This window comes from Rhinatrema bivittatum, chromosome 1 (assembly GCF_901001135.1).
Source record: "Rhinatrema bivittatum chromosome 1, aRhiBiv1.1, whole genome shotgun sequence".
In the NCBI taxonomy this organism is placed as follows: domain Eukaryota; kingdom Metazoa; phylum Chordata; class Amphibia; order Gymnophiona; family Rhinatrematidae; genus Rhinatrema; species Rhinatrema bivittatum.
In genome coordinates, this window is record NC_042615.1 from 274,104,938 (window position 1) to 274,123,660 (window position 18,723).

General features: G+C 42.7%; 1 long non-coding RNA gene across 1 annotated transcript; it reads left to right on the forward strand.

The window, feature by feature from the left end:
* The first annotated feature begins 1,515 nt into the window (after positions 1-1,515).
* LOC115080490 lies at positions 1,516-16,723 on the forward strand. The gene is made up of 4 exons (XR_003853577.1): positions 1,516-1,614; positions 5,197-5,293; positions 7,639-7,829; positions 16,231-16,723. It is a non-coding gene; the product is annotated as an uncharacterized LOC115080490 (long non-coding RNA).
* Positions 16,724-18,723: the final 2,000 nt, after the last annotated feature.

Genomic DNA, 18,723 nt, shown 5'->3' on the forward strand with positions numbered 1-18,723 from the left:
CAATGGCAGCATTCAGAAGGTCAGGGGATAAACACAGAGGATCCATAGTGGCTGGGGGAAGGAAATGAAGAACTGAGATAACAGGAGGTAATGTTCATGTAACATTTCTGCACATGGGAAGCCTTCATGGAGTGGCAGTGGAGTGGCAGTGGAGTGGCAGTTACAACCCTAAACAGAAGACATGGGGTAACCTGCACAGAGCAGCAGTTGCAACTCTAAAGAGAAGGCTCAAGTGTAACCTGCCCAGAGCGGCAGTTATAATCTGAAATACCATATAAACGTTCTTTCTTTCTGAAGTTTTAGAATGGATAATTTTTGCCATTTTCCACATCTCCCACTAATAGTTTTGTGGATGAGTTAATTTTAAGGAATATTTGTGAAACTATGCACAGACTGAAGTTGTTAATTAATAGACGTTCTTTATAGGTAGTGTTGCCAATTCCATCCATATCTTTTCTCAACTTCAATGCCTAATTTTCTGTTCCCAGGAATGTTAAGGTGAAACTTTGTGGCATTGGAAGAATAGGCACCTATGCCTACTATATGAGACGCAGCAAGATGACATCTATTTCCACATGTAAGTTCATGTAAGTGCGTATTTTTCATATGCTATGGAACTTATGCATGCAAAGTTTTGAATGTAAATATAAAAAAAAGTCCAACACAAATTGGCAAGTTCATAAACCCTCACAAATACACACATAATCTATTCTCAAAAATACAGTACACTGCCTCCATGTCTCACACACACACACACACACACACACACACACATACACACACATTCACTTTATATGATATACATCACCACACAGATATCCTTTATTTCACACACTCAAACAAGAGCATTTTTGTCACAACACACACAAACACACAAATGCAAATTCAAGCTATCGCTGAAAGCCTCAGTTTCTTATACACATAGAGCTTCCCTCTTTCATACAAGGCCTCTTGTGTACAAATAAGCCCTTAAGACTTTTGCCTCTCTATCACTCACACAAACATACAAAATCAACCTCTCTCTGTCAGACACACATTTTGGAAATTTGTGCTCAATGTAAAGAATGTCTTTGGAAATTTCAGGTACTCCATGGAGTACACTTTTCCAATCTTGTTGTGTATCCATGGTGCCACATATTATTTATAAATAGTTATGACATTCTATTCAGATCAAAGTATTTTTTGGGTAGTGACTGATGACAGTATATAACAGTGTCTCTCCCCTACTTCTAATTTGCATTCCTCACATGTGAAATCATTGTAAAAGTGCCACTTGTTTTTAAAAAAGAAAAAACCCCCAAATATTTTGTTTATAAACTATGGCACATTGGTGATCTTAATAGATTAGGTTTAGTTATATGTCATAGCAACAAAACAAACAAAGCACCAGCCTGCTTTGTTTTATTGCATCGGAATTATCTTGCAAGCTCTGTTTATGACATAAGAGGCTGACAGCCCTGTTGCCTGAAGCACTGACTTGGTGTTCTGCTTCTTCTTGTGTCACAATTACAGACATGAGCTACAGATCTCCACCTGTGCTATAAGACGGATGCATGTTGAACAATTCCTAGGGGAAATCAAGAAAAAGCCAGGAAGACTGGCAACATAAAAAGTGTAAGTGTAAGGACATGCTCATAGTCTTAAAGCAACGAGTGAAGGGGACAAGAATTCTTATTTGATTTATGGCACAGACGTGATTTAAAGTTTAAAAAAACTTCAAATTCATTTTCACTTGAAAAGAGACTAATAGAATGACAAAGAGATATATTGGACACAAAAGATCATACTAAACTAACAATATTTGAGGAATAACCTGCATTTCCTTATTTTTCCCAAGTATTTTTCATGACTCTTTTGCTATGAATTTGAAGGCATTGGTGTATCACATTGCAATAACTGAGTTTTGTTTACAGTTTTAGAAAGTTGGTGAAGATGAGTAGGATGAGTCAAGTTGATTGCTTCAATTTGCATATCTCTGCTGCTGCACAAAGGAGGAAGATGAAATCAAACAAAGCTTGCAAAGGTGATCCAATAAATGTAAATATTTTGAATAACACATATAAGTTACTTAAATTGCTGTTCATATGCTGAGTATAAATGGAACTTCATAGCTGATGCCTTTGTTTGATTTTCAATTTTTCTCTTTGGGTCCTTAGCAAAGATATGTAAATTGATGAAATACGAGTGGCCAGTTCTGCTGAGTCAATTTCTAATGGCCTACAGCTGAGGGTATTTTAAATTTCAATTTACATATCTTTGCTAGGGATGTGAATGCAACATAATTTGGTTTGGTCGGGTTGCCATTTTCTGACATTTTGTTTATTTCATTTCTCAAGTTTGTTATTTTGTTTAATTTGTTTCCATTAATGCCAATGGACGAAATAGTGTATTCTGTTTTGGACTCTTAACATTAGGGTTTTCTATCCAACTTTAATGAAACTTGCAGGCAGGCATCAGCAGCAGAGGGAACAGCTGTCCAAGACAATAAGGCCCGGATTTTGAAAGCCCTACGCGTGTAAATCCAGAGGATTTACGCGTGTAGGTCGGGTTACGCACGCTGGGCCTATTTTAGAAAGGCCCGGCAATGCGCGTAAAGCCCCGGGACGTGCAGGGAGGGGGTGGGGAGGGAGTGGGCGGTCCAGGGGGTGGGGCGGGGCCAGAGACCTCTGGCACAGCAACCATTTGCCGCTGTGTTGGAGGATCGCGTGCCGGCAGGCTGCCGGTGTGCGCAAGAGGTAAAATAAAGGTCAGTGGGGGTTTTAGGATAGGGCTAGGGGGTGGGAGGGTTAGGGGAAGGGGAAGGGAGGTTAGGTTAGGAAGTTCTCTCCAAGGCTGCTCCGAAATCGGAGCGGCCTGGGAGGGAACGGGGGAAAGCCATGGGCGTCGGTACACGCAAGGTGCACATGTTATAAAATCGGTCGTCCATGTGCACGAGCGGTGTAGCGCACGCACATGGACGCCCGCGCGTATGTTTTAAAATCTACTCCTAAGCGTGGACAATGTGGCACCAACAGTGGCAGGAACACTTCAAGGGTAGATGAGTAATATAAGGCAGCATCAACAGTGGCATGAACTGTAATGCCCCAAGGCCTCTTGAGAGGGGAAAACATCCCAGAGCCTTGGGATGTTCCTTGGGATGCAGGAACATCCCAAGGCTCTGGGAAAGGGGCAAAGCAGCTTAGACAGAGTCATGAACCTTTAAGGCACTAAAAGAGGGGCAAGGGCACTAATAATAGTGGCATGAACAGACCAGGACATCATGAGAAGGGCAAAGTGAACCAACAACAGTGGCTTAGTGGCTGTTCATCCAGAGAAATAAGGTTTTGAATTATTTAATAAAGAACAGAATATTTCAAGGTTTCAAGGTTTATCGTATGAATTTGGACCGAAGACTTGAAAAACGTTTTTTGTAGAAGATATCCTACAAGGTTTTGCATACAGGATCTTCATGTGAGATAAATAAAAACTTTTTGTAGAATGGTTTTGGACAATTAGTCTTATTGCACAAAAAATATCAAAAATAGTAAACTGAAGTGTGATTAAAATCTTGGTGAGACACGGCCTAATATACTAAATATAGTGCTGTGTATATTGAGCCTGGTATGGACTACTGTGAGTCTAGTAACCATTTAGCTCATTTCTAATTCACTATTTATGACACCAGTTTTCTAGGATATTGTTCGGTTTTTAAGGTGGTTTTGTTGTATTATTTTTTCCAGGGATATGTATTCTTTGAAAGTCACTGTTCTTTTTCTTTAATGCATTATTTCTTTGAACCAGTGGATGGGTTCTTTTGTGGGTTATTAAATAGTTTTTCAAGAAATACAAAGACTAGGGGACATGCAATGAAGTTGCTATTTAATAAATTTAAGAAGAAAATATTTTTATACTCAATGCATAATTAAACTTTAGAATTTGTTGCAAGAAGATGTGGAAAAAGCCTTTAGTATAGCTGGGTTTAAAAAAAGTCTGGAAGAAAAGCTCATAGACCATTATTAAGGTGGACTTGCGGAAATCCACTGCTTATCCCTGGGACAAGCAGCATGGAATCTATCATCCTTTTGGGGTACATTTTAAAAAAAAGTGCGAGCACGTACTTTTGTTCGCGCTCCAGGCGCAAACAAAAGTACACCAGATTTCAATAGATATGCACGTAGCCGCGCGTATCTTTTAAAATCCGGGGTTGGCGCGCACAAGGGGGTGCACATTTGTGCACCTTGCGTGCGCCGAGTCCTGCGTGCACTGCCTGTTCCCTCTGCCTCCCCCCAACTTCCCCTCCCTTCCCCTATCTAACCCACCCCCCAGCCCTACCTAAATACCCCTCCTAACCTTTATCCAGGAAGTTACGCCTGCCTCCGGGCAGTTGTAACTTGCGCGCGCCGAATGTCTGCTGGCGCGGTAGGTCCCGACACAGGCCGCTGTGTCGGGGCACTCGGCCACGCCCCGAGTGCCGCCCCTTTTGCAAGTCCTGGGACATACCGAACTGCCGTCACGCCCCCGAACACGCCCCCGAGCCAACACCATGCCCCCTGGCCATGCCCCTGAACCGCCCCTTTTGCAAGTCCTGGGACATACGCACGACCCGGGGCTTGTGCGCGCCGCCGAGCCTATGCAAAATAGGCTCGGCGTATGCAGGGGCAGATTTCCTCAGGTTACGCGCGTATGTTACATGCGTAGCCTTTGAAAATCTGCCCAATTTTGTTTTGTTAGATTTTAGTTTTTTTATTTCATTTTGTTTCTTTTTTATTTCATTTTTTTAGTGCATGCTCTTTGCAAACATTGCAAAATAAATACATCTAGTGCATCCTCTTTGCAAATAACATGGGTAAACTGAACAGAACAAAACCCCCAAAAAGTTTGTTTATTTTTTCTGTCATTTTGTTGCAAAATGACACCACATTCCCGTATGTCATAGATCAAACACTGACATTTCTCATAAGGTATACAGTACAACCTTTCCTGAACGCAAAAGAAATAGAGCAAGTGTTCAACTCTACTGGACAGCATTTTAGTAGAAAAAAAGACAGATATGAACTTATTTAGTAATTGAAAAGCAGGAAGAAATGGACCTTATTTTGTAGACTGGACATTTTTACCAACAAAATATCTTCTTTTATTCATTATTTAGTTATATTCTAGTGTTACAGCCTAAGTTCAGTTTAATTATATGGGATTTTTTTTTTTTTTTTACTTCAGGAGACCCAAAAAGAATATGGGGAGACCAAATGCCCTCACTAGGAAGTAGATGTTATTGGATTAAAATCAAACTCTGTCTTCCCAGGACCGAGAGTATGTGAGTAAGAAACTCCTTAAGATCCATAACCAAAATGCTGTTAGGAGACTTTACTAAGGATGCTTGCTTTTTTCTTTAATGTTTTAGCTTACTTCTTAAGAAATACATTTTTTAATGTTTACCATCTTTTTATTTTCTATTTTGCCTTCTTTCATAATTTTACTAAGCACATGTTAAAAAGATTCACATTTAATAAGTTATAAGTGCTAGGTATACTCTTAAGAGTTATTACTGTGAAACGCTTTAATGACGATGAGCATTATTTCTGGACTGGGCGGAATATAAGAATTTGATAAATAAAAAAATAACAAAATTAATAGAACTTACTCCCAAACTGATGTTTTCTGACATCTGTCCTAAAATTATCTGGGGAGACTGCTGACGGTATTTGTGAGCCGGTCTGATGAGAGGGGGCAAGGAGGCTACAGTTGTACCAGTGCCCCAGCTTGGGTGGGGAAAAATAAATATCATTGTGAAATAATAATTGTAAGGAAAATCAATATAAGTTACCTTTGTATCTCTGGAATCTGATTTCAAAATTTAATAGCTTTGACAAATGTATACAAATCTTAATAGTCTATGATAAAGAGAGTCTACAATAGACAACTGTTGGACTTTGACAATAAAGGATTCAGTACGGAAACCAGGACAATAAAAGAATTATTCATATGATTTGTGTTAAGATTTGTATTTAGTGAGTTCTCAAGTTTCCTTTTCCAAAATCTACTAATGTTGTGTTGTATACCATCAGTGAGAGGGGTCAAGAAGACCCTGTGGGTTGGTCTTCAAATTTTTTGGGAGTGAACAGTAACTTTAGATTCAGATAACTTTATTGGCATGACAATTATGTCAAGGTTGCCAAAGTAATACATTAAATCATAAATATCATAAAGGGAACAAGTAACAAAAAATAGTAATAACTATAAGATAAAATTACAAAGGTCAATTTTCATAGAAACAGAGAAACATGACAACAGAAAAAGATCATATGGCCCATCTAGTCTGCCCATCCATCCAATTTATCAAGCCCTTACAATACCCACCACTCCCTCAGAGGTTCCCCACCACTCCCTCAGAGATTCCCTACATTTATCCTATGCTTTCTTGAATTTACATACAGTTTTTGCCTCCATCAGCTACAGAAAGGCCAGAGTTTTGCCCTGTTGGAGCACCACCTCTATGATCTCATAGAGACACATTCAGCTAGTGTCCCTGCATTCGTAAAGTTGACATTTTTTTCATTCTTCTGTTTTTTTAACTTGGTAGGGGCTGCTCTGCAAGTCAGCCCATCACTGCATGGAATAGTCACTGTTCAGCAGGTGTTGGTTCCCCTTACTAACTTTAACTCTGTCTTTGCAGCCATACACAAGATATAGTTGTAGTATAAGCTTATGATGGGTGGGATTTTAGGGGTTTTTTTTCTTTCTGAAGCCTTCTCAGTTCTCACACATATAAGTCTGCTTTGAAAATTCCCCAGTTGTGATGGTATGCTGCTGAATATATGTCCAGGATGTTAGATTTGTTCCTAAACATATGTAACTTTCTGCATGTACATTTATGAGTTATGACTTCAATTACCAGAGTATTGATTGGGTAAGTGTCGTTTCAGGACATGCAAGAGAGGTAAAGTTTCTAGATGCCATCAATGACTGCTTCATGTAGCAATTGGTCATAGAACCAATGAGACGAAGAGAGGGGGAACTATATTAAATCTAGTTCTCAGTGGATCATAGGACCTGATGCAAAAAATAAAGGTGGTGAATCTGCTTGGAAAAAGTGATCATAATATAATAAAATTTGACATAATCACTGGAGGACTAATACTAAAGATAATTACTGCAGTAGCATTTAACTATAAAAAGGGAGACTAATGATAAAGTGAGAAATGTTATTGGAGAAAAACTTTTGCAGGAGGCATGGACACTGTTTAAAATTACCAATCTTGAGGCCCAGATTACCATCCATGAGGCCCCAAAATGTGTTCTGTGCATTAAAAAAAAGTTGAAAGAAAACCAAATGACTGCCAGCGTAGCTTAATAGTGAGGTGAAAGAGGCAATTAAGGTTATAAAGGTATCCTTCAAAATATGGAAAGCAGACCCAAATGAGGAAAATAGGCAAGAGCATAAGCACTAGCATGTTAGAGGTAAAAAAGTAATTAAGTAGACTAAGAGAGAATTTGAAAAAAAGCTTGTCATAGAGGTAAAAACAACTTTTCAAGTACATTCAAAGCAAAAAACCTGTGAGGAATAAGTTGGGCTGCTAGATGACAGAGGGGTGGTCAGGGAGGACAAGGAAATTGCAGAAAAACTAAATGAATTTTTTGCTTCTGTCTTTACTGAGGAAGGTGTCGGAGTCATATCCACACTGGAAACATTTTTTGATGGTGATGATTCTGAGTGACTAGATGAAATTATTGTGAAACAGGACGACATAACAACTCAAATAGAAAGACTAGAGAACAACAAATCCTGGAACCAGATGGTATTCACCCGAGTTCTGAAGGAACTAAAAAATGAAATTGCAGACCTGTTTCTGGTAATTTGCAACCTATTATTTATTTATTTATTTATTTATTTTATATACCGGCATTAGTATGCAAACATCATGCCGGTTTACATCATAACTAACAGACTGAAAATACAATTAACAGGGCAGGGTAAAACAGGGCGCATAAATACAAGTGCAGACAGTGAGGAGGAAGAGAGCAAACATCAACTTTGAACGGTGACAGGAAGGCAAACGAGAGTCTATATACAATTTAGGTACTATTTACAGGATATACAATTTAGGTACTACTTACAGGATTAAAGGAGAGGAAGAAAATGGAGTCAGTTATTCTGGGTAGGCCTGTTGGAAGAGCCAAGTCTTTAGTTTAGTTGAGTAGCATGGCTCAAGTCTTAGTTTAGTTGAGTAGCATGGCTCAAGTCTAAACAGCCACAGTACCAGAAGACTGGAGGTTGGCCAATGTGAGGCCAATATTTTAAAAGGGCTCCAGGGCAAATCAAGGAAACTATGAACTGATGAGCATGTCATTCATGCTGGGCAAAATGGTTGAAGCTATTTTTAACAACAAAATTACTTACCACATAAATAGATATGGTTTAATGGGGGAGAGTTAATATGAATTTTGCAATTGGAAGTTTTGCCTTCCTGAGTTACTAGATTTTTTTAGGGTGTAAATAGACATGCAGACAAAGGTGAGCCAGTTGAGATAGTGTATTTGGATTTTCAGAAGGCATTTGATAAAGTTCCTCATGAGAGACTCCTCAGGAAATTTGGGAGATCATGGGGTTGGTAGTATCCTATTGTGGATTGGTAACTGGATAAAAGACAGAAAACACTCAGATGGTAGGGCTAAATGGTCAGTTTTCTGAATGGAGTAAGGAGAATCATGTTGTAGTTGCATCAAAAGCATCATTGTTTTTCGCTTCAGTGGGGCGGGAGGGAAGGAAGGGGAATTGGATTTGATTCACATGACAGCCAACGCTGGGCCCTGACTTTTACAGTCCGGGGTACTGACATGCCGGAATTAGGGAAAAAGCACAGGACGGCTTCTATGCCAGGTCCAAATGCAAAGCACATTCAAGCAGCATCATCTGAATTATCAAGAGCCCTGCTTACCCAGTAATTTTGTTATGGGTTTGACAGTTGCTTTTCACCAACTCACAGCCAGTCCCATGGAGAGCTGGCTCAGTACCCTCTAGGGATGTGCAGAGGGACCGCATACATTGCATTCAGTATTTGTATTCGTCGGGGGGCAGATACGTTGCATTCGGCAAGGGGGACCCCCGATAAGTTCATGCGTTCATTCTTATTCGTTCCCCAGCTAAAATTTAATTAACTACAAACCCCCACTCTCCTGAACCCCCCAAGACTTACCAAAACTCCCTGGTGGTCCAGCGGGGGGTCCGGGAGCCATCTCCTGCACTCATGCCGACGGCTGCCAGTATTCAAAATGGCGCCGATAGCTGACCTTACTATGTCACAGGGGCTACCAGTGCCATTGGTCAGCCCCTGTCACATGGTAGGAGCACAAGAAGGTGCTGGCTGTCCATTGCTCCTACCATGTGACAGGGGCCGACCAATGGTACCGGTAGCCCCTGTGACATAGTAAGGTCAGAGGCTATCGGCGCCATTTTGAATACCGGCAGCCGATGACGTGAGTGCAGGAGATGGCTTCCAGACCCCCCGCTGGACCACCAGGGAGTTTTGGTAAGTCTTGGGGCGGTCAGGAGGGAGGGGGGTTTGTTTAAATTCACTCCTTTAGACGGCCGAATAATTCGGTGAAGATTCGTTATATTCGTGGGGAATCGTGATACGTTTTGCTTCCCCACGAATACAACTAATATGGCCCTATACGTTGCGGATTGCCAATATGTTGCAAACGAATGCACACCCCTAGTACCCTCCTTCCTACTGCTACCAGCCCTGCAGACAGTCAGCTCTGTCACTTCTCTTCCTGTTGCCAGTGGCCATGCTCGGAGCTGATCCTGTCACTGTTCATCTGTTCTGCTGCTGCTGCTGGCCCTGCAGAGAGCCTGCTTTGCTCCCTTCCTCCTCATCTTCTGCCCTCCTGAAAGAGGTGCTGCAGAGAGAGGCTCTCATTCCTCCTCCATCAGAAGCCAGCCTCCATTTGGCTGGCCTATATTTAGGTCCGTGCAGGTGGTGTTACTGTCACAGGGCCCAGTGTATTCACATCATTCAAACTGACTTAAAGATAGGTCAGGTTGGCAGCAAATGTTTGTGTGGGGCCTTCCTTAGGACTTTTGCAGCAGGAAAGGCAGAGGAGAAGGAGTCAAGGGAAAGCAATAGGGAGGGATGAGAAAGAAAGATGATCGCATTTACTTATACATGTTTAGAAACAGAAAAAGTATCCCCAACAAAGTATGTAACAATAATAATAGTTTATTAGTATAAGCCCACCATAAAATGATGAGAAAGATCTGTCCCTATTGATAAGGGCCAGACCCTCAAATTTGTTTAGTGGGTTCAGAAATTGGGTCCTGCAGATGGTGAAGTGAACCCTGTTAGGAACAGAGCTAGCTCACTTTCTCTTGATTTGTCAAGGAGAGCATTGGCCATGAACATGGTCCCTATATTTCTATAGTAGTGTTGGCAATAATAAAGTCTCATGAAACAGAGTCACACCACTCCAAGGTACAAGCAAATACCCACAGCAGGCTATCTTTCTCTCACCAGTCACTACCCCAAGAAGTCTCTCTCACCTGTCACCCCCATACAGTCACCCCAGTTACTCCCTCTCTTGCTAGTCACCCCCCACATACCAGGCTGACTCTTTCTCACCAGTCTCCACCCCATCCATTCTCTCTCATATCTGTCACTCCATTCACCTCCTCTTACCACTCACCACTCCAATCAGTCTCTCTCCCACCTGTTACCCCATATAGCCACCCCAATCACTCCCCCTTTCACCAGTCACCCCCACATATTAGGCTGTCTCTCTTTCTCCAGTCACCACCCCAACCAATCTCTCTCTTCTCTGTCACCCCATTCACCCCCTCTCACCACTCTAATCAGCCTCTCTCCCACCTGTCACCCCCATCTTGCCACCCCAGTCACTCCCCCTCTCACCAGGCTGCCTCTCTCACCAGTCACCACCCCAACCAGACTCTCTCCCACCCACCACCCCACACATTCACCCCAGTCACTTCCCCTCTAACCAGTTACCCCCTCCCTACCCAAACACAGAGACAGACATCAGGGGAATTAAAAATATGCAAGTACCAAAATGCCAGGGCCCTTTTCCTAAAATACAAAGGGATTGGCAAATTCAAAATATGCATTTGCAGTACATGCTTTTGCATTTGCTGACTAGAAACTTGTTGGTATAAAATATTTATTATATCAATCGTTTGCTTTTGTTTGTTACCAGGCACTGGCCATCCCCCCACAAATACCACCTTGCAACCTTGGCAACACAACAAGTAACTATGGGAATGCATAACCATAACTCTAGCTAACAAACTGCTTCCCCAATTGACACTTTTTAACAGATCGTTAAAATCTGGTTAGTGCGCACTAAGTCCCATTAGTGCGCACTAACACGAAGTACTAATTTTTATGAAATTTCGTTATTTTTTTTTCATTTCGTGGCGCTTTCAAAAAGAGACGAAATAGACAATTTCATTGCCATTATCTATTTCTTTTAAAACGAATGCACATCTCTAATTCCTAACATTCTGTGTGCTTTTTTGACTGCCGCAGCACATTGAGCTGATGATTTCAATGTATTATCCACTAGGGATGTGAATTTTCCTTCGTGCGGTCCGATCGGGTTTTTTTTTTATCGCTGCGCCCGAGCTGATAAAAAAAACAAACCCACCCCGACCCTTTAAAACTGCTCCCTTAGCTTCCCTCACCCTTCCGACCCCCCCCAAAACATTTTAAAATTACCTGGTGGTCCAGTGTGGGTCCCGGGAGCGATCTCCCGCTCTCGGGCCGTCGGCTGCCACTAATAAAAATGGCACCGATGGCCCTTTGCCCTTACCATGTGACAGGGTATCTGTGCCATTGGCCGGCCCCTGTCACAAGGTAGGAGTAATGGATGGCCGGCGCTATACACTCTCCCATTTTACTTCTTAGACTTCTGGAATTTGCATTCAGACATTTTAATGTATTTTTTGTTTGTATTAAAAACCTGCTTTTCAGTTGATAGGGATAATTTAGAATTCTTTAGCTCAGGTGATTTCTTACTACTTTTGCCTTTATTGGAACCTCTCTTTTGTGATGCCCTAACTCTCCTGTTTCATTAGTATCCTTCAAAGATACATTCTTCTGAATCATGCACTGGCGTTCCCCCATATTCTAGTTTAAAAGCTGCTCTATCTTCTTTGTAAAAGTTAGCACCAGCAGTCAGGTTCCACTCTGGTTAAGGTGGAGTCTGCCCTTTCGGAAAAGTCTCCCCCTTCCCCAAAAGGTTCCCCAGTTCCTTATAAAACTAAATCCCTCTCTTCTACACCATTGTCTCATCCATGCATTGAGACTCCAGAGCTCTGCCTGCCTCTGGGGACTTACATGTGAAACAGGGAACATTTAAGAGAATGCCACCCTGGAGGTTCTGGATTTCAACTTTCTAGCTAAAATCCTAAATTTGGCTTCCAGAACTTCCCTCCCACATTTTCCTATGTCATTGGTGCCCACATGTACCATGACAGCTCTCTCCTTCCAAGTACTGTCTATAATCCTATCTAGGTTACATGTGAGGTCCACCACCTTCGCACTAGGCAGGCAAGTTATCAGGCAGTCCTCACTTCCTCCAGCCACCCAGCTATCTACATTTCTAATGATCAAATCACCAACTATGATGGCCGACCTAACCCTTTCCTCCTGGGCAGTAGTCCTGGGAGACTTGTCCTCAGTGTGAGAGGACAATACATCTCCTGGAGAGCAGGTCTTTGCTACAGGATCACTTCCTGCTACACCAGTGTGATGCTCTCCAATCAGGAGAACTTTCTGATCCAAGGCAACACCAGGGCTGAAAGACTGGATTTGGGACTTGGATAATATATTCCTGAAGATCTCAGCAATGTACCTCTCTGTCTGCCTCAGCTCCTCCATATCTGCAACTCTAGCCTCCAGAGATCGGACTCGTTCTCTGAGACCCAGGATCTCTTTGCACTGGATACAATCTCTCACCAGCGGGTAAAAAATCATACATGTGACACTTGATGCAAAATACTGAAAAGCCCCCCTCTTGCTGCTGGATTGCTGCTTTATCTTAATTTTGTTGAGTTCCTAGTTAGGTTTAGGTTGCTAAGGGAGTTGGAATTAGAGTACTTTAAATTTATAGGTGTATTCACTAATTAATCTGCTAGTGACCTACAATGGGATGATTAAACTCTCAATAAGGACTGGTGCAAAATATGATTTAGATAAGAGCCTGATTGATTTTTAATGAGAAAGTTTCTCATGCCTAAATATGCTGGGGCAGATTTTATAAATCTGCGCACACGCGTACTTTTGTTCGCACACCAGGCGCGAACAAGAGTACGCGGGATTTCAATAGATACGCGCGTAGCCGCGCATATCCATTAAAATCTGGGGTCGGCGTGCGCAAGACTGCCCAAAATCGGCAGCCTGTGCACGCCGAGCCGCGCTGCCTGCCTCCGTTCCCTCCGAGGCCGCTCCGAAATCGGAGCGGCCTCGGAGGGAACTTTCCTTCCACCCCCCCGCACCTTCCCTTCCCCTACCTAACCCACCCCCCCAGCCCTATCTAACCCCCCCACCTTTGTCGGCAAAGTTACACCTGCTTCCAGCAGGCATAAGTTTGCGCGCGCCGGGCCGGCTGCTGCGCTCCATGTTCCGGTCCGGGGGCTGGTCCGGAGGCCATGGCCACACCCCCGGAACGCCCCCAGGCCCAAACCACGCCCGCAGCGCCGCCCCTGAAACGCCGCGTCATTCACGACACGCCCCCGAAACGCCACGTCACTACCGGCACGCCCCCGACACGCCCCCCGACACCCCCCCCCCCCATGCAAGCCCCGAGACTTACGCACATCCCAGGGCTTGCACGTGCCGCCGAGCCTATGCAAAATAGGCTCGGCGCGCGCAGGGGGGGTTTGGGGTAGGTTTTCGGGGGGTACGCACGTATCTTACGCGCGTACCCCTTTGAAAATCTACCCCCAAGTGTTGAGCTAGGGATGGGTGGGAGGGAAAGACAGACACTAGAATTAACTCCTTCTGGCTTGCTTATTATCTCAGCCACATACTAACTGTAAAGAGTATATCTCACTATTTCACCTAATAAGAACATAAGAACATAAGAAATTGCCATGCTGGGTCAGACCAAGGGTCCATCAAGCCCAGCATCCTGTTTCCAACAGAGGCCAAACCAGGCCACAAGAACCTGGCAATTACCCAAACACTAAGAAGATCACATGCTACTGATACAATTAATAGCAGTGGCTATTTCCTAAGTAAACTTGATAAATAGCAGTTAATGGACTTCTCCTCCAAGAACTTATCCAAACCTTTTTTGAACCCAGCTACACTAATTGCACTAACCACATTCTCTGGCAACAAATTCCAGAGCTTAATTGTGCGTTGAGTGAAAAAGAATTTTCTCCGATTAGTCTCTCTCCAAACTTTTTTAAGTCATAAGATTTCCCAAAGCTTTACTTATACATCCTCTTCAATGACCATTAAGTTGACCGTCTCTCAAAGGATTGAGAGGTTTGAGATTAGGCGCCTAATGCCACACGCTTTTGGTCCTCTTCTACTGCAAAGGGTGTGGGGCCTCTGGAAGCTGGGGCTGTGGAGTTCGAAGCCTGGATCACTTGCTGAACCTCTATAGTCCTCTCCCAGGGGATGCTGGGAACAATATGCAGATGAGACTTCCAGTCCTCTTCTACTGCCATGAGCCATTTCCCTATTGCCATTTCCCTATTGCCTTGAGCCATTTCCCTATTGCCAGGTTCTTATGGCCTGGATTGGCCACTGTTGGAAACAGGATGCTGGGCTTGATGGACCCTTGGTCTGACCCAGTATGGCATTTTCTTATGTTCTTATGTTCTTATAGGGCTCCCACTCATACTGGAGGCATCCCAGGTCCCACCATACCAGGGATGAGTACTCCAGAACACTACATTATAGAGATCCCTTTCTTCTCCAGTTCCATCCTGAAAAGGGGAAATCCTGCCAGTTTGACCCAGATTTATACCTTCCTGGGACTATGATTGCCAACTGACTCCAGATTTTCAGGACGTTGATCCAGATCTGGTTTTACCCTGTTGCATGCTGGGACTTATTCTGATTTACCTATTGCATTCCAAAAGAAAAGCAAGATTATATGTATCTGAATGCAGTGAAGTAAAACCAGGACTGGTTCATTCTGTCCTGAAAATATGGAGCCAATTGGCAACCCTACCTGGGACAAACTCCAAGCCAATCTAAACTTCCCATACACTTATGGGGACACCACATCACCCAAAACACTATAACTCAGATACCTTTAAACATAGCAATAACCACAACTCAGTAATCCAGTATCACCCCAAGTGCCATTTAGTGGTCACTCCGAAGTTGTGCAGGTTCACACATTTGTCAATTTTCATAACACTTCAGACAAATTGTTGGGTCTCCCCCACCCAAATTAACTGTGTTTTACACAATGCACTTTACCTATGTACGTGGGCTTTTGAAAATTGCTACAATATATGCTATTGAATTGTTCATAGGATTTATTCACGGAATTGCACATTATGCCTGTAAATGGCTTTTGAAAATTGCTACAATAGTATGTTACATTTACAGGCTTAACTCCTTTGAAAATTACCTCCAATATTGGGAGTCCCCGCACATTAGGCATCTGGTGGTTTTTACAAACTATTTGCCTTTCACCTTCATGATTTATACTGTCTCACGAAAAGACCCCACTGTTATTGTTGCCTTATTAAGGGTAATTTTATGATATTGTGCATATGTTAGCCAGCAAATATGTGCATTAAGTTACATTAATTTTTAAAGCAGGCTTATGCACCTAAGTCCGCCTTGAAAATTATCCTGTCAAACCTAGGCGCACACAATTGCACATGCATTGGGTGCACATAGTTATACTCAGAGAATTTACATGCATATTTTTAAAAATCAAAAGTATGCTCTTAAGTGCCAGCCGTATCCAGACTCCATCCTGTAGAACACCCTCACCCTATGAGCATAAAAGTATATGCGTACAGTGTGTGTGTGTGTGTGCTCATAAATTTACATATGTATCGCTCACACAACTCTCCAAACTGCCATTTCTGCTGGTAAAGCACTGCTTCCCCTGCAGTCGTCCCTTTGAAAATGACCCTCCTTATGGACTGTTAAGGATACAGAGCTCCATAGTGTTATGTGCACTTATGAACAGCCCTGTATGTCAGATAATAGACTTCCATAGAATCTGGGTGACCTTCTTACCTCTCTTTGTACTTTTCAGGCCCAGCTCCTAGAAGGGTTCATTTGTCAGAGCCTGTGACCAGCAGCAGGGCCACAGCTGCACAATGGATGACTTTTGCCTTCTGGAGTGGATTCTGGACATGTTCTGTTACTTCATTCTTCTCTTAATAGCTTTGCGCTTTGTTGTGTTTCTGATCTTTGTGTTCCAAATCCTGTGGAATGCATACTTAATCCTAATTGTAACATTCTGTGCACTTGTGGACAGGCTTTGACAGTCACAGTTCAGTAAACAGTGAGCTGAAAGTACTTTATACACGTCTCCTGATAGAAAAACCAGGAGTAAGCTGGGATAGGGCATGTCTCACCTAGAGTTAGGATGCTGGCACTCTTACTAGAACACAGTGGGCCAGATTTTAAGGGCTGGTTAAAAAACAAAACAAAACTGATAAAACTAGTAAATCTGTATTTGTGGGAGCAATAAGAGCTTTGCTCCCAAGAGGAAAACTTGCTCATGGATTTGTGAATAAATAATAAAGCGACGGTCAAATATGTTGACTTATTTGGATTTTTCTGAATTATTGTAACTGTTGTGTGAGGGGATATTCATTGTCCAGAAGATACCTGTTGCAGCTCAAAATAAGATATCTAGGGCACAAGAAGAAGGAGCCACTACTGATGCTCCATTAATTCTCTGTACTTCATCCATTAATTATGCTGGGGACTATGGCACAGCACTAAGAATGAAATTGGGTAGGTTATAGTCTCTGTTTCCATATTTCATACTTTATGAATTGGCCTACAAAGCATGGGTCATCTCTGGACATACATTGCTTTTTATTCACCCCTCCCCCCCAGATCCTTTTTACCCAAATATATTTACCCTTTGCCTGGGGCTGGTCCATTTTTGGAAGATCTCTTGTAGCTCCCACTATAGTGAATGGGAGGAATTTGGCACTTTTATTTTTTTTGTTCCTCTCATGGGAAACATATGTAACAGGAAACATATGTACAACAATCTGTGCTGTTTTCCTCTATCACATGCCATGAGAAGAAAATGTTAAAAAAATGCCATCTCTGTAAAAAACATAAAAAACACACACCCTGGCTGCTCTTTTGTGTGGCTGAAGTCACTTTTAAAGAGATATATCACTTTTTCTGTAGGAGATCATTGAACATGCTTCTTTAAAATGAATTGTCTAGATCTTACTCCCATGCAGTCCTATAAAAAGAGACAGCCATTATCTCCTGCTTCATATTACCCTCTCTTACCTTGCAACCTTTTACATTCTCACACATAAGCAAAACAACAGGCATGGATTTAGGCACAAGCAGCATAGGCAGTTGCCTTGCTATAGTACAGACACACACACACACACACACACACAAACAAAATCTCTTGCAAGCAAACCCTGCAATCATGATCACACACAGCCTTACAGAAAGCATGGCTCCAAGGATTCCTTGGTCCTTAAGCAGAAGCTATCAAAGCAAACACTCAGTGCAGCCACCCATGACTATTCCAGTCATGCTCAGAAGTCAATCACAATCACACATTGTAGCATTATTAGATACTTATATACTGTACATGTACTTACACACATACTTAGCTCTCACACATCCATTTTAACACATACAAGCCTACGCTCACTTCCTCTGCATCATACACATCATCTCACACACAGCTATACCTAGAAGAAATGACTGCACAATATATATACATGGTATATATCCATAACAAAATGGAACATTTACTTGAGAATCAAAAGATTTGTAAATAAAATTATGTTTTCCATTTTTTCCTCTATTCTGGGTGTGGGAGCTGCTAGGTTCCTGTTTTCAACTTTTGGGTCTGCTGGGAGTGAATATTTTCCTTGAGTAACTGTAGCCTGGACCCCTCTCTGCTGTAGAACCCACACAATATGGAGCAGCTGAAAGGGAAAAAGGCAATTAAGAAATCATCCTCAGACTTTGATTGCAAAATCATTACACTGAAAAAGGAAAGCAAGACTGGAGGCAGTGCATCTACTAATAATCATGAATTCGGCTAGAGAGCCCTCTATATGGCCATACATATGAATATTAGGGATGTGAATCGTTTTTTGACGATTTAAAATATCGTCCGATATATTTTAAATCGTCAAAAATCGTTAGAGGCGATATTTAATAGGAATTCCCCCGATTTATTGTCAAAAATCGTAAATAGGGGGAAGGGGGAGGGGAAGGGGGAGGGCGGGAAAACCGGCACACTAAAACAACCCTAAAACCCACCCGACCCTTTAAAATAAATCCCCCACCCTCCCGAACCCCCCCCCAAAATGCCATAAATTACCTGGGGTCCAGTGGGGGGGGGGGGGGTCCCGGTGTGATCTTTTACTCTCGGGCCTCCGGTGCGTTGTAGAAATGGCGCCGGCGCTACCTTTGCCCTGTCATATGACAGGGCAAAGGTAGCGCTGGCGCCATTTTGTTTTTTGTCCCCCGACGTCAGGAGCGTAGGAAATCGCTCCTGGACCCCCGCTGGACCTCCAGGGACTTT